Raw genomic sequence first — 16,270 nt, forward strand, 5'->3', positions numbered from 1 at the left:
TCCATGAGAGGGATGACAAGTCAGTGTTGCCAAGACTACTAGATTGATCTAATATCAAAGACAATAAGTCATGAGGATCAACTGAGCGCCAACCGTGTCTCTGGGATGGCACTGGAAGTGCTTTAATAGGTACTGCAAGTCGCCTTACCTTAAAAGAGATAAGGCTATGGTCCGACTATATCACTTGCTTGACCATGGGAACAGTAGTACTGTCCACCGCTGAGTAAACCAGGTCCAGTACCCCCACCCCCCGGGCATGAGTGGGCTCGGAAATGTGTTGGTGGAGGCCTAAATCCAATAGCGCTTCAAAGTACTGGGATAGACCTGGTGGAAGAGGTCGATTTCCTCCCAAATTAAAGTCTCCCAGCACTACCAGATCTGTATATTTGGTCTGAAGAGCCGCCACTAGGTCTAGGAATGGGTACAGAAAAGTTGCAGCTGGACCAGGGGGCTGATATATCAGTAGGAAATGCCAGACTGTAGAAGCCGATACTGTATGTCGAACTAATAGTGCTTCCATCTACATTGTGTGATCCAACGGCATCGCCAGAAACTGAAGAGTAGTTCTAAAAATGACTGCAATCCCCCCCTACTACGGTGGGGTGACAAATGATCCAAACGGGTAATGTTATAGTCGGCTGAGAGGGGCTGCGCAAGAGCTGGGGCAGACACCTCTGACAGCCATATTTCTGTCATGAAGCCTACATCCCATGCTCCTGCCCATAAGAGATCATGGATGAACATTGCATGAGCAGGTAGAGACCGCGTGTTCAACATAAAGGAGTGCAATAGGCTGTCATCCGTACATGCATCAGGGTCATGCCCTAACAAAGTAACAGTGAAGTTATGGGGCAGAACAGTGCCTAAGGGTTGTAATTTAAGCAGGGAGTCCCTAGAGTAGTGCTTACTGGCAGGACCCCGTAACCTGCCGGGTATGGCCTTAGCCCAGACGGACCCAGGCGGGCTTAACTTTGGCACAATTTTGGTGCAACGTTCCCTCTCCCACTGCGCTCGACCACTGCGCTGTCTGCTAGGCTGACACATAAGTAAGAACTAATATTACCCGAGCCTGAAAGTTCCACTGCTGCAAATCCGCTCTGACTGCAATTAGGCAGTGAGGACAGACTGCCCCAAATAGCTGAGTGTGGGTCAGAAAGAAAAGAAAGACCTATTCCCCGAGCCAAGCCTAGGTGTAGGAAGGAGGCCAGGCACCATCTGCAAAAGGCATACAAGGCAATACAATTAAAACAGACAAGATTATAATTAATTATTAAATTTAAAGCTAAACGCTACAGAGAAGTGTGAGTGCGGGTGGGTGGCACCCAGTCACACGCCGCAACACTGAACACACTGGTGTTGTAAAAGGAAACAAAACCTGTGGCGAGTGAAATAGAAAGCAAAATATTAGCATACAGGGTAGCCAACTCGTAATCCGCTGATTGCAGGAACAGAAGAGCCTTAAAGCTTCACTGCTGCCAATCCACTCTCACTGCAATTAGGCAGTGAGGACAGACTGCCCCAACTAGCTGAGTGTGGGTCAGAAAGAAAAGAAAGACCTATCCCCCGAGCGGAGCCTCTGTGTAGGAAGGAGGGAGTGCCCAAGAATACAGAAGGAAAAGTACCCTGCCTCACAGAACTGGTTATCCAAATGAGGGAAAAGTAAAAGCGGCTGGCCACCGCAGTTTAAAAGCAGCATTAACATTGCTTCCCACTGATTTAAGAGAGCATGGAACTGCTGTGCTGTTCAGAGTGGTGTAGGACCAATCAGGGTTTATGTTGAATATGTTCTGTATGAATGCGAAGAAAATATTTTGAATGAGATCCCCAGGATTGTCTTGTCTTAACCCATACCTCGTTACCTGAAACCCTCAATGTGCCACTCTGTTGCAACCCTGCTTTATATTTCACGCTCTTCTCTGTCCTAGTACAAGAGCTGTAATCGGCTTATTTCTACAGCTTTTTGTATCTTGTCTTTGACTCTTAGCTACCTATGTCTCTTAAGCTAATGAGCTGTACCCACGCTGCCAGCCACAGGACTTAATAGCGTCCTAATGCAGATAGAGTTAGGAACAGTAATAAGTCATACCTTGTTTTACCTCATGAGAATGGATTCAGGGCAATATAGACAAGTACCACTTCCTCCTAAAGGAAGTGCAGCGTACTTCATGTTTACTCACTACCCTCCAAAAGCATTCAAGTACTCAGAGCAATGGCATGAATAAACATAGAGTGAATCACCTAAACATTTTCCCCAGGAAGGCACATTTTATTTAGACAGGATAACTGATTTACGAAAGGCATTAGAGAAGAAAGGTGGCCATGTACACCAACACGAATGGGATAGTTACCTTGATTGGTATACCGAAGCCACTAAGAAACAGACTGAATCTAAGATCCAGGCACTGAAAGACTGTCAAGAAAAGCTCCAAGAGAAAGTCAAATACATGAAAACTGAGTACTCTAGCCTGCAGGTACCAGCCCACAAAGATGGGTACAAATGATTATATCCCGTTCTCCAAGGGAAGACGGCATTAAAAGAAAGACCCAAAGATATTGTGAATGCTGACCCTGCTATCTTAAATACCATGCCCGATCAAAGACCAGCTAGTCCAGATTCCACTCAACCACCAATTTATCACAAGTCCACACCAATAAACCCGATGACTGGCTCTTTTGATCCTGAAAAACAAGCTCAGATTTCTAAACTGTTTTAGACAGCCTCAGGCACATTCAAAAGGATTCCCAAACTCGACAGCCAATACCAGTACTGGTATATTCCTGCTCAGAGAGGTCCCGGGAGGAGGCAATACCCTAGTTACAGCACATGCCCCATGGAGCGCCACTGATTTGTTTAAAATGGCTCGGCGATTCCAAAAGATACGATGGACCCTGTTAAGTTCCAGGAAGAATTGCAGGTCATTATTGATTGTTATCACCCTACTTATGTTGACTTTAATCAGTTATTACTAGCAGTACTGCCCACAGATACATTTGCTTTGCTTAAGGTGCGCATACCTTGGCCAGCTGAAAATCCTGCTATTGCTAGGGATTTAAAAATGTGCACTGATAGACTGATGCAAACTATTCTCACACATCCATGAGAAGGTCGAAAGACAAAAGGAAACCAGGGAAGCCAGCTCATGATGCTGCAAATACAGAGCTTACAACCTCCTCAGGGAAGGGGAGGGTTCTGCCCTTCCCAAGGAGGGTGAGGGCAGGGATAGGGAAGAGGGAGAGGAGCACCTCAGTCTGTCCAGTCAGGACAAAATGTTGAAAGGTATTACTCAAACATGAACAGTGACCAGTGCAGCTGTTGTAAAGAGTTTGGCCACTGGAAGGCTGAATGCCCACATCGGCCTCAGTATGACAGTTGAAGCAGACAGACAACCACACCCAGTGGGATGGCAAGGTCCCCACTGCCACTACTTAAGACTGATGTTTAGAATTGCCAAGGGTTCTCTGAGCACCACTTATATCGATCCATCCTGCTGCCCCAAAGGTTGATTGCATTGTTGCTGGTCAAAGGGTCTCATATTTGGTTGATACGGGGGCATCACACTCCACATTAAAAAACTTCTGAGTTTCCCCTGACACAGCACCCTGATGACATAGTGAACACTGTAGATATAGGAGGTACTCCAATACCTCATCCTGTGTCCACCTTGCTTATGATCATGATAGGCCCAATTTCTGACCAACATGCATATTTGCTGAGCCCTTGTTCTCCTATGAATTTGTTAGGAATTGTCAAGGCGAAGTCCGTCCCAACGCAGAAGTAGCAGGAACTCCTACCTCCCCTTGGCGGTCTTGGCGCCTGGATTCGTTTAAACACAGGTCACCGCAACCCCCATGGGGAAAGAGGGTTAGGATCCACGGATTGGATGGGTTTTGGGGTTGTAGGGTAAACGGATTGAGGGTTAGGGAGAGGTTATGGATAGGGAAGGGGTTTTTGGGGTTGAGATGCTCCCTAACTCTGACCATCTGAGTCTGAACTTTTTTCCGCTTTGGTAGTTGCTTTTTAACGTTTGGCATTCATTCATTCATGCATTCTTATCTCATGCATGCATTACCCCTTCAGACTGGAACCCAACACTCTGTTTACCTCGTTCAGAAAGTTTGCTCCAACCTTGGGCTTCTATAGACACAATATTCTAGTCTAGGTTCTATATTCAGCTTCAAAATGACATTAGAGTTTGCCCCTTTTACATTTCACCACAAGATCTACAACATAAATTCAAACACAATTCTTTGATCACGTTAATGCACTTAGCTCTAGTTTTCCAGTGCGCTTCTTCCGCCTGCCGGCTCCGCAGACTGTGTGTTGCGAAATCAGATCACTGAAGGTGGCGGTAAACTCCTGACAAAAAAGGAGAAAGTTATCTTTGCCCTCTCACGCCTTTTGGCATTTCACAAGTACTCGCAACAGCGAATACGGCATTGAATGGCCCGCAACAGGCAAGCATAACGTTACGTTTGCAGCCGCAACTGGCGAATGCACATCACATGCAGATTTAGTGGGTTAATAGTTAGTTCGATCTTCCCCGAAGTTTATAAAGACTTCCTAAATGTCACTGGTAAGCAGAGTCTCTTTCCAGTTTTAATATTCCTCTGGCTAGCTTTAAAAGGAAGGCAGTGTACTTATCTTTTTCATCGCGGGGCCTGAAGATGTATCTGGCAGCGAGGGCGGCCCCGCGAGAAGCTTCGCTGGAGCTCCGTCAGATGCGTCCTCTCGGCAGCAGAGTCGAGCACGGACAAACTTTCCGGGATTGCGCATGCGCGATAGTTTCCTCGCGCATGAGCGTTGCGTCGGGCGTTGTCCTGGGCGTTTCCTGGGCCACCTGAGCTGTAGGTTTAGGCCCGGGGCTGCTGGGAAGCATAGTCTTCCTTTGGTTTTGCCTCCTGTACGCCTTTTACCCCCACACCACGTACATCTGCACTAGGGACAAAGGTGACAGTGACTCAGAGACATTCCTCCCACAACCCCTGCAACCACCTTGCCTTTGTTTTGACCTCGGGGGCGTAATGTGGGCCATGGGTTTATGACAGGAATAAACTAAACTGCACAATTCACTGCTCCACTCAAGGTGTATAGCTGGACATCCCCACTCATAGAGCGCTTGAGGTGTTGGCAATATTACAGAAAGTCACCAATACGGACCCTGGAGACAGAACCAGCAACCCCTGTCCATGGCAGGGCTGTTGGATCAGGTCCCAGTCAAATTATAGTCAACCCATGCAAATCATACTGGGTATATGGTTAATGCTGAGCCAGTTAAAATCACTTTGAATCCTGCCAAGCCCTTGCCATGTGTACCTCAGTATCATATTTCCCGACAGGGTGAAGAAGGTATAGGCCCTGGGATAGAAACCCTTCACCAACAAGATATCATTGTGTCGACCCACAGTCCCCGCAACACCCCGATCTTGCTACATAAAAGCCCGGTAAAGAGGTTTAGTGTTTTATTCTGGATTTATATGAGGTATGATGAATCTCAGGGTGTTGTCAATTCTTCCATAGGGGGAGCCCCTTCCCATGAAGCCAGAGCTGTGAGCCTGTTACCCGATAGTCCCCCCGGTGGTGTTACTCAGCGGGTGGATCTCATGTGAAGGGAAATCCCCTGTGGGAACAGTGATGACCTTATCGGGAGAACACAGTATCGCCCGCCAAACACCTGGCCCTAGACCTCCTTCCTATAACCTTAACAACAACCCCTTCCCTAATAGGGCCATGCATTATCGTCACCCTACCATTTCCCTAGAAAGAACTGGGAGTATGAAGAACACAACCAACCAAAATGAGATCAAGGGTAGAAGTACTGAGACAAAGAAGAACTCCATTGACTCTTAGGAGAACATGCAGATTTAAAGTACTGTGACGAGGAGGAGATGTGGAGCCATGAAGATTACTCATAAGAACCATAATCAGAGGTCTAGTGGTTCGCCGCTACTCATTGGTTCAAGCAGACTAGGAAAGGATGAAAGGCTCAGGAAGCAGTTGTCAAATCCTCCTTGGAGGAACTGCAGGAGCTAGCACGGTGTAGGAAGGATGAAGGAAGCAGACCAGGATGCCAAGAGGTGAGCTGGAAGGACAAGCACAAGTGCAGAGTGGAAGGACCAGAAGGTGAGCCGGCTGAGAGAAGCTCCCGGTGTTCCTGAAGCCTGGTAAGTGCATGCAGGTAAGACCATGCTGCCCAGAGGAAGATTGAGAGTGAGGTGTTCCTGGGCAGACGAGAGCCCACTGCAAGGCTCACTAGAGGTAGGGGGAGCACTCTGACTGACTGGTGGGAAACTAAGAAGGTTCAGTCAGCTTCTTCATAGTCACAGTATCTGACAGGGTAAAGAACCAGGTCTATCGTGCAACAAGAGAAAATTAGTGGTCTGGGACCCACCACATGAAAGTAACATAAGTCATCTTCCTTGTGGTGGTACTTTGTAGAAGAGGGCTCCAAGTACCCGAACATAAAGAAAAGGGGTTTGGGACCCATGAGAAGAAGGGAAACCACAGAGCAATTTACTAAGGATAATACATGGCATGGAAGTGAACCAAGTTGGCCCAAGCAGAAAGAGAAGGAACCAGGGAAAGGAAAACATTGCCCCTGGTTTTTGTGTGGCAAGAGAAATGGAATGCCAGAAGAAGGAACCATGGCAAGGGAATTATCGTCCGTCATTGGTTGTGTCGCAAGAGACAGAGAACTGTTAATAGAAGGAACAAGGGCAAGGGAAATATCTAAGGAACTTGTTTTATATTTAAGAACCTTGAGCTTGGAACTTTTGTTGTTGTTAGGAGCTGTCTAGAAAAGGGGAATACATCCCAAAGAAGGTGGACATTTTTCTAGAACAAGTCTTCCTCTACTTTTATTGGATCAACACTTAATTCCTCTGAGCCAAGAAGATCGTCTATTCTCTATAGTCTAGTCAATAGTGTGAGGGATAGAAATAGGATTTAATTTAGACAAAAACATCTTGACGGTTTCCTTAGTTATGGTTGAGGAAGGGAAATTCCTCATAGATATAGGGACAAGTAGGGATTTCCTGATTATTCCCTTCTAAATAAAGGTTTATGACAACCAATATGAGCCCACTGTGACCAAGCCCTACTTTTACACTCTTACAGCAGTTAAAGCAGCCGTGTTGCCAACTTTTCCAGTGGTACCCAATCCAGCTACCATTTTGTCATGTATTCCTGATATAGTCAAGTATTTGACCATTGTAGATTTGTGTTCAGCATTTTTGACCCATAAATATACTCACTACCGATTCCAATGGGGTCCAATAGGCTACCAATGGACTATGTAGAAAGAACCCACTCTTTTTTCCCAGATTTTAAAGAAAGTTCTTGTTTTGGTACAGTTTCCAGGAGGTTCGATGCATGTGCAGTCTGTAGATGATCTGTTCATAGCCTCCCCTTCTTTGTAACCTTGTGAGGAAGACACACTTGTCCTGTTGAAAGCACTTGCTGAAAAGAGTCACAAGGCATGTAAAGACAAATGACAGTTATGTCTTCCAGTGTGCGATACCTGGGCCATGAGATTTCTGCTGGGGAAAGACACTTGTCCCAGGATCGGATTGCAACAATCCCTAAGCCCTGGACCAAGAAGCAGATGAAGGGGTTTGTTGGGATGGTCACTTACTGCAGAGAATGGGTCCCGGGATATGTATCCATATTTAAGCCCCTTCAGAACCTCTCACATGATTCGACCGCTACACTCCTGCCATGGTCTCAGGAAGCAGAAGAAGATGCCTTTGTCACCATTAAGCAAGCATTTGCACCAGCTCCAGCTCCAGCTTTAGTGTTGCCGGATTATAGTAAGCCCTTTGTCTTGTTTTGCAATGAGCGCAGCGGGTTTTTTCAAGGTGTGTTAGCTCAGTTACACAGTCATAAGCACCGGCCTGTATTCTACCACGGTGTAGCTCTAGATCTAGTAGGTACAAAACTCCCAGCTTACCTGCTAGCCATCAGTTGATAGAGAAAATTGACTCACTAGTCCAAGGGCATCCTTTCACGCTTTCGGTTCCCCATGCTGTTTTGTCATTGTTATTAAAAGGGAAGACACAACGCGTTTTGAATTCCCACCTTACAAGATATGAATAGCTACTCATTTCCACTGACAATGTAACCCTGAATTTCTGTTCCATCCTGAACCCTGCCTCAATGTTACCAACTTCTATAGATGGGGAGCTTCATGACTGTCAAGTTGCTTTCGTGACACTTTTGTTACCCTGTTTTGATATGGCTGATCTACCATTATTGAATTCGGACCTTATTCTGTTCACTGATGGATTTTGTATCTGCATCCCGGAAACTGGGAAATTGGTTTCTGGGTATTCAGTATGTACCCCCATGCTGTTTTAGAACCATATTGATTGCCTGTGGCCAAATCAGCACTGGTGACCGAGTCTGTGGCCCTCACCCGAGCATGTAATCTGACTGAAGGTTGATCAGCAACCATCTATACCAACACCAGGTATGATCATGGGGTGGTCCACAACTTTGCAGTTCTCTGTAGGCAGTGTGGATACTTAACCTCCACAGGCACGTCAATATTGAATGGAAAATATGCTGCTGCTCTATTGAGTGCATTATTACTCCCTGCAGCAATAGCCATAGTGAAATGTAAAGGGAAGTACCCCTCACAGTCCTTTACTGCCAAAGTAAATGCTTTAGCTCATGGTGCAGCTTGCTCACTTGCCTTAAAAGGACCCCTGGCTCCTAATGAATGTATTTTTTCTGTTGCAGTTCCAAGGTCACCTATTCCTTCCCTTTCCAGTCTGGTGATTCTTCAAGATAAAGCTCCAGAGGCTGAGAAGGTGGCTTGGACAGAACATAGGTATAGCCTGCTAGTAGACTCTCTGTGGCGTTCCCCAGAGGGCCACCTGGTGGCACCCAGGTACTTCTTCCCTAGCTGGTCTGTGAAGCTCATGGCGTAGCTCACTCAGGTAAAAGTGCCATGATTACGCAATTGCAGTGGGACTGGATACCTCCCGCATTGGCCTCTATGTCTCAAAGTTACTGTGAGAATTGTGTTATCTGCTTGATGTACAATATTGAGAGAGCGGTGCCAACGAAGTTGTCTGCACGTCTCATACCTGAAGGTCCGTTTTTACACATGCAGACATACTTCAAACAGCTTTCCACGTGCATGACCTATCACTACTTTGGTCCTTGTTGATGTGTTTTCTGGGTGGGTGTAGGCCTATCCTTGTAGGAAAGCAGAAGCTGTCACAGTAGCCAAGAAATTACTGGCCAAGTTTATACCTCGATTTGGGTTGCCTCTTAGTAGTGTGAGGGGCCAGCAATGAGAAGCGGACAGAAAGTTGAAGTGTTCTCAATATTCTCCACTTTTATTGAGATAAAATAGGTTTGGAAAAAGTCTGACCTTGCCCCAACAAAAAGGGAATGTGCCTACATATGAAAACAAAACTAAAATAAGTTGACCTTGTGTCTAAATTGCATCCGGCCCTCACACTAACATACAAAAGCAAAAGGTACAGTATAGTTCCTATCATCACATCAACCAAGTTGTGCAAAAGATCTAATATATACAGTTTCAACAAAATAACCCTTTTCTCCAGAATTTAGTTTCCTTCCCCCTGAATGTTTTCTGGAAAAATACATTTAAAGTACTCTATTTCATCAAAGTTCCATTAAGGGTAGTAAAAATTAACCTGTTTCAACAATGTTGCATTATGAGCAATGAAGATATCTCTTTCCTAGGTATTTTCCTTATGATGACAAGACAAATATTCTTTATACAATAAGGTTTGCAATACATTGAAAGACATTCTTTTATAGTTTTTGGATGGCTAAAGCAAAAATGTTCTGTTTAAAAAAAAGGCTTGATATAACAATGTTCTTTTTCTACAAAACCTTGGATTTCCTGGTATACTCCCCTGCCAGGAACTCCATCACTGAAGCATCTGAGTTCAACCAAGAAGTAATAGAACAAACATTTATTTTTAACACAACATTGAATTCCCTGGTATATTCCCTTGCCAGGAATGTCCTCCTTTCTCATACAGATCCCCCGGTGTACTCACCTAACAGGTTTTACGAAAGAAGGTTCAACTGAAAACTCTGGATATCCTGGTTTACTCTTCTGACAGGAATATCCCCCTTTTGACTCACACAGATCCCCTGGTGTACTCTCCTGCTATGTATCGCTCTCAAAAAGGTTTTGCTAGCTGATGCTCTTATCAGGCCTCTGTGCAACATCCATATTTCTCTTAAATGCACCGATTCAGTGACACAACTTTGTTGACTTCAGTTAGCTCTTATACCAATTTTCCTCATACTGACTTTCCCTATATGAGTGTTTGCTCAGGCTCCTTCTGTCAACCTCTTTTCCAATGTCTCTTGGCTCTTGACAATGCTTGTTCCAGGTTTCCCCCAACTAACTTCTCATGTCAGGAGAATTGTACAACTTCTGCCTATTTGTTTCTCTTACAATATCTTTTGGTTTTTGGAAATGCTTGTTCCAAGTTTCCTCCAACTGACATCTCATATCAGGAGAATTGCCCCTTGTTTGCCCTCTTGTTCTCTATGTAATTCTATTTTGTCAGTATTCAAAACGTTTACTTAATTGTCCATGAACCTGTTGGAATACCCTGGGTATCAAAGGACCCACTCATTAGTTTATCCTGGCGTCTCTGACTCATGGTTTGCTGTAGTGGTACAGTTTTGCTTTGGGAATGACACTCACACCTTGTGAGACTCCCTTTCCAGTCCTCTGCCTGCTATGTGGTCCCTTGCCGATATGGTTGCTGCTTTCTAGCTTGGCAGCGCTCTGAACAACTTGTCTGCAATTGCCAACACCTTCACTGTACTTCTCTGGAGCTCATTAACCTCGGTCGGGTCTCTTGCCACTCCAGTACATTGGGGTGACGAATGGCAGTCTGGAACCACCTCCTTCCTTCAGCCTGGTGCACTCCTGTATAACTGTCTCTCTCCGCGGCTCTACTTTCTGCTCCCCGATCTGGCTTCTCCTTCACTTTCTCCTTCTCGGTCTCCTGTCTGCAGGTGTTTCCCTGATTAAAATGTCCTGTGCAGTTGGATGAATGGGCAACAACTAGACCGCATGTCACTATTGGCATTACTGTTGATCTTCATTAACTCTCTTCTTCGTCCCAGTACTTAACGCTTTTTGGAAATTTAAGTACAAAGGATTACCATAGTGCTTTAAGTTCTGTTGTTGGACATTTTTATCTGCATAACAATTAACATTTGATGTTAAAGGAGCTATAACGGGGTTAGGTTCATGTGAAGGATGAAAAATGTTCTGCTTAAGATAATTGACAGCAGAAGGTTTTAAGACCTCACAATTAAAGGATTCTGAATAATGCCAGCAGGCCATTAGAAACTCTGGGATTAGGGTTTCTTCTCCACTGTCAAGGGAAGAATATTGAATTTCCCCTGTTAGAGTCATCACCTCCCACAAACAGTCATCGCCTCCCATGTGATCCGCCCTCAACATAGCACCCTCAGGTCAGAATCAGTTAGCATGCTGCCTTCCCCTGGCCACATGGCAGGAGACTTTAGACTGGGGATAAGTGATGATTCCACAGGCTATATCACAGTAGAGACAATGACCGAAGTACCCATTTCACAGGGCAGGTGATTTAGGGATGTCCACAAAGCCATTAGAATAATTCAACAGTGCCATTGTGCTCACCACCTGCATTAAAGTGCACATGTAGGATGCTGAAACAGTGACTTGAGGCTTTACAAAGTGTTTAAAGAAACAGGGTTGAAGTGGCCCCAAACCTTTTCCCTGGTATTGTTTGCTATAAGAAATAACCCACAGCGTAAACCTAGATTGTTGGCTCACAAAATCCTCACTGGTTGTGTTATGGGAATGGGAACTGCACCACCAGCTGTTCCCCACATTCAGAGTTTATTGTTGGAAGATGACACACTGATCCAGTACTGTTGCATGTTGATTATAACTGTTCGATCTCTTCATGTACAGGTCAGTGAAGCCCTGCCTGAACCAGCCCCTGCACCGTGGCACCCCTTGCAGCAAGGACACTGGGTCCGGGTGAAGGTCCATCAGTGGAAGTCAGCACTTCAACCAAGATGGCGTGGGCTGTTTTAAGTTCTACTGCCAACAAACACTGCTGTTAAATGTGACAGGATCGCAGCCTGGGTCCGCGCATCACATTGCCACAATATCCCCACCCCAATCGGTGATGATGACTGTTGCATCGACTGGTCCTCCGCGGGCTGACTCTGGTTTTACCGCAACCAGCAACACAACCACCATCTGTGACAATTTGCCTATGTTAGACTCTTCCCGTGTTTTTGGAGCAGAGGGACCTGCATCATAGGGTGAGGGCACAACCCTCAATCAAACAATACGTTCACATGCTGAAACAGAATCAGCAACTTCTGAGTCTATTCAACACCGTGACGACCCCAATGGAGCTATTACTTATATTCCTCCGCTAGGAGGGTGAGGTCCTGGAAGGGGCGACCTCAATTCAAGCCCCTCTGTTGGCATACCTCCTCAGTAGAACTAGGGGTAGAGCCCTGTTCACAGTGGCTCTTGGTTGTTGAAGTGATCATAAACAAAGAATTTGTGTATATTGCCAAAATATTGACCCTGATTGTGTTCATAAGGGTTATTTTTATGAAAGTTCCAGCCTACATGTGTTTCGACCCTGCTGGTTCTTTTTGAAGGCTGTAAGTACCATTATGTGCATACACATATACATTGTCATAATTACGTCACCGAATTAGTGAGTCCCAAAAAATTGGTGTGTGAATCCATAGTGAGAAGTGCCAACATTAAAAATGTTGGGACGGGTTAGGGTAACCATGTGTCCCAACACACGATACAAATACATCACAGACCTAGCAATAAAGTCATACCCATAATAATATTATAATGTTATCATACAAGGAACTCAAATTTATACAGCGCCCATGGATAGGGTTTAAATTATGATGACAAAGAAAAGAGAAATGATTAGAGTCATGATAGTTACATTGTGAAGTGCCCAGTGGGCCCATTGTATGTTGTGCCAATGGCACCCTAAGCATGGTAGTGTGGGCCTGCTGTGTATTCTCAATCGGGGGTGTTTGTGGTCTATTGAGTAGGAGTTTTGACTCTGTTAGTTCTCTTGTGAGGAATAAGTCTGCTCAAAGAAAGTTAGAGAACCTAGTTATGAAGGCATGCTCTATATTAGCAGTTTTGTGGTGCTAAAATAGATAAGCGGGCACTTGCCTGTGTGTCTGTTGAACAGCTGTAGATGTTGTAATTGGCAGAAGCACAATCAGGGAGAGCTGGATTGTAGTTCACAATTCAACCTGATACTTGGTCTTCACACACACAAACACTTCTTGACTTCCCTTGTTGTCATACCTACATATCTCAAATTGCAAGGTCAGGTGATGAGGTATATGACACCTGTGGATTTGCAATTAGTTAGGTGTCTCTGTTCCCACGGGGTGTGCCACCACGCTACACCTAAGGATGGAAGCCTGCACATGCCGTGAGCGCTACCACAGAAGAAATAGTTATTGAGGCCAGACATCAAATGGCATGAAATTAATAGAAGGTTTCCACAAGAAATAGTGGTCTACGTGAAGTGGCTGTCATAATTGGCCCAGAAAGTGGCATCCTCATATAAGGATCCTTGTGGTTATTTGGGTCCCAGTGGGTGATGCAGAGCAAGTATTCTGTAAAAGAAATTGCACAATTGGGGCTCCTAATTAGACTTGGGTGATCATTAATCATAGAATTGGATATAAAGAGTAACAAGTTTGCAGCGATCGAATGGTGCATGAGGGATGAAGGAAGCCTTGAGTCAGTGATAGTACTCTCTGTGGTGATTCTGATTGGCAACAGTATAATTAGGACCCCAATATTCTCTTGCTTAACTGTGTCCGACACCTTCCACACCACTTGCATTGAGAGTGACAGCCCCTATGCAAACCCCTGGGTCCATTGTGAAAAAACTTATCTACACCTATCTTGTTTGTTTTTTATTTATATAGCGCTCCCCACCCAAAGGTATCTGGGCACAAGTTACATGTTAACCTTAAGTGTGTACACAGATTAACGGGTTACAGTCAAAGTACAGGTGAATAACATTACATTTGGTGTGGTACATTGTATGGCATTACAGTTATATTGTACAACCAGACACAATGAGGTGAGGCACATTTCGTATGGTACATCGTTGCAAATTATATTATGCAGGTAGATACAGTCACAGTGGCAAAATAAAAGAATGCCAGCACAGGTTGGCGGTTGTCAAGTTTGGTTATCAGTAAAGAACAAAATAGGCCTAGAGTGGTACTCAGGAGGATCGGGCTAAGATCTGCCTTTAAGTAACGGGATTATTCTTGAGAGTATGCATGCATATTTGATCTGACTGATTTTTGGATTTGTACCTATTTGCCACACAATCTATCCTCCAGGTTTGGATCGCAAGTTGGTGACCCAGTTTACGGTCCCGGACCCTGTAGGGATGCTCATTCCCACTTGGGTTTTACAGGTCCTCCGAATTTCCCCACCCTAGATCAAGCATGCCTCAAAGCAGCCACACGTCATCTGTCCTCCCCAGCAAATGGTCTTCTGTGTTATACCAACCAAGGATCTCTATATGTCGGAACTAGCAAGTGTCATTATTACCTGTCCGCTAACTCTAGTGTGTTGATTAATAATGTCACCTTGCCCGTTGAACAGGATTTTTCATTTTCCCAGTCTGGGTATTATAATGAATCAGAGGTGATCATTGCAGTGACCCCAGCCTGGGACCCTTCTAATGTGGCCAGAGAAAGGCAGATGCTTCCTGATCCTGACCCTGGGGGTGGTGTTCTGCAGGAGGATCACATGGAAGGCGAGTCAGAATTGGGAGAACCCTCTAACTAACTTCCCAAATGATCCCACAGGCTTAATGGCCTATTGTAAAATTGAAACCTTTGATGTAAAAAGGAACAGGTATATTGGGGACTTCAAGTCCCAAAATGCTCTATGTTCTGGGGCGAGGAAGAGTGGCTCAGAGGTGCAGAACTGTAGTATGTAGTCTAGTAGTTCTGATGATCCGCACCTGAGTGTGACCTTTAAATTAGTAAATCCCCTTCGGGTGCAGTCCATTAAATTGCAGCAGTGGGAGCTGCAGAAACATAAAGAAGATGCTGGAGTCGCCGCTGTGTTTGCAGTGAGTCACGGTGCCGAGAGAGTTGTAGAAGTTAGGACTCTGAAGTGCAGAGGAAGCGCAGGGAAAGTGGTGCTGTTACTGGCTGTCCATAGGAGAACAAAGCTTTCCCAGTCTGGCATCCTACTCCGGTGGTTGGCGTTCACCAGAGTATGCGAAGAGCAAGAAAGACCCCCTTTTCAGAAGGCGCGAGTCACAGGAGTGCGAACGGAGCTGTCAGACACCCAGGACCCGACAAGAGTACAAAAATTTAAAGCAGAAGCCGGTCGAACGGAAGCGCAGGGAATTACCAGTGACTTTCCCAGGGCCATCATTTGGGGGTCGCCAGAGGTCGCAAGAGCGACCTCTGCTGATTGGCCAGCGACCGCTGTCAATCTCCTGCGACCTCTGGTTTCCTCCAATCAGAGGAGGGGGCTTGGCCACAGCTACCAAAGTCAGCAGCACGTGCGGTTCCTCTTGTGCGGCGCTCTTGTCGTCTGCTGTCCAATTACTCCAGTCCAACTTCCAAGCGGTAAGTGGGATTGAGGTTGGGGACGGGGGTGTGTGTGCTGCTGTGCTGGTTTGGGGTTGTTGTGTTACCGGAATCAGAATGCCGTGGTGGTGCCCAAGCCCAACTCGCCTGCGGCCGCTCTGCAACCAACGGCTGCAGGCCCAGGCTGAGGTCGGGCGCGTGGTGTGTTTCACCAACTCGTTATTTGCCTGCGGCCGCGGCGCGGTCACAGGCCCAGGGCCCAGGCTGACTTGTGTGCTTCACTTCACACAGGTCAGCCTGGGCCTGCAGCGGCGCCGTGGCGGCAGGCAAGTAACAAGTTGAACTCGCCTGCCATGCTGAGGTCAGGACGGGGGCGTGCTTCCCCCTCTCGCACACAAACAGATGGAGAGATGTGAGGCCTGCAGAACCCCCAAGCCCCCAGCCCTATAATAGCTTTACTTAATCTCTAAACTAAATGGAATTCGACACCACGTCCCGCCATTATTGCTCTCCTTGCACCTAAAACCGCTTCCACGCCGAGGCTAATTTGTGCGTAATATGGGCTCTCGCCCACTCCTTAAATGCATCAGGGAGCTGTAATGTGGCTGGGAATTGATAGATCATGCCGGCGACGAG

Source organism: Ambystoma mexicanum, chromosome 8, assembly GCF_040938575.1.
Source record: "Ambystoma mexicanum isolate Mex_15411 chromosome 8, UKY_AmexF1_1, whole genome shotgun sequence".
Taxonomy (NCBI): domain Eukaryota; kingdom Metazoa; phylum Chordata; class Amphibia; order Caudata; family Ambystomatidae; genus Ambystoma; species Ambystoma mexicanum.